Raw genomic sequence first — 594 nt, 5'->3', positions numbered from 1 at the left:
CTGTACCTTCAAGATATCCTTCTGTTTGAAGGAATTAAAATGCATTTAACTGTTACTTGATGTTACCATTTCTAAGAGTCTTTTTCACAAGAATCAGTTTTTAGTCCCAAACTCGGCATAAACTTTCACGGGTGAGGTGGACAGTGCTTTCTCCTTTATGGAGAAGAGTGAGAGGAGGAGGTCACAATAGAGAGGACTCATACATGACACTTGCTTCCTGCGGGAAACAGATTTATGTCCTTCCTCCCTCTCCTGGATTAAAAATTGAAACTTTTAATACATTTTCTTGCTCATCACCTTCCCGCTTGAATGTGCTCTCTCGGCTATAATAGAGGACAGGGGCTGCCGGTTCAAGGTCGGGACGCACCTTTAGCCCCCGCCCTGCTCCGGGAACCCCCAAAGAGACCGCACAGCTCCCGGGCCGCTGCCGCTGCTCCTTGCCAGCTCCTGGGGATCAGCCCCGGCACCAGGGCGTGATGCCCTGCGGGATTCCGGAGGGGCACGTCGTGCTCCCGGATATGACACTTCCCGCGAGGAAGGGAAGGGGTTTGCCGAATGATCCCACGTACCGACCCCATTTCTCCGCAGGATTTG

The sequence above is a fragment of the Cinclus cinclus genome, chromosome 19, assembly GCF_963662255.1.
Source record: "Cinclus cinclus chromosome 19, bCinCin1.1, whole genome shotgun sequence".
In the NCBI taxonomy this organism is placed as follows: Eukaryota; Metazoa; Chordata; class Aves; order Passeriformes; family Cinclidae; genus Cinclus; species Cinclus cinclus.
Note: the sequence above shows the minus strand (reverse complement) of the source record.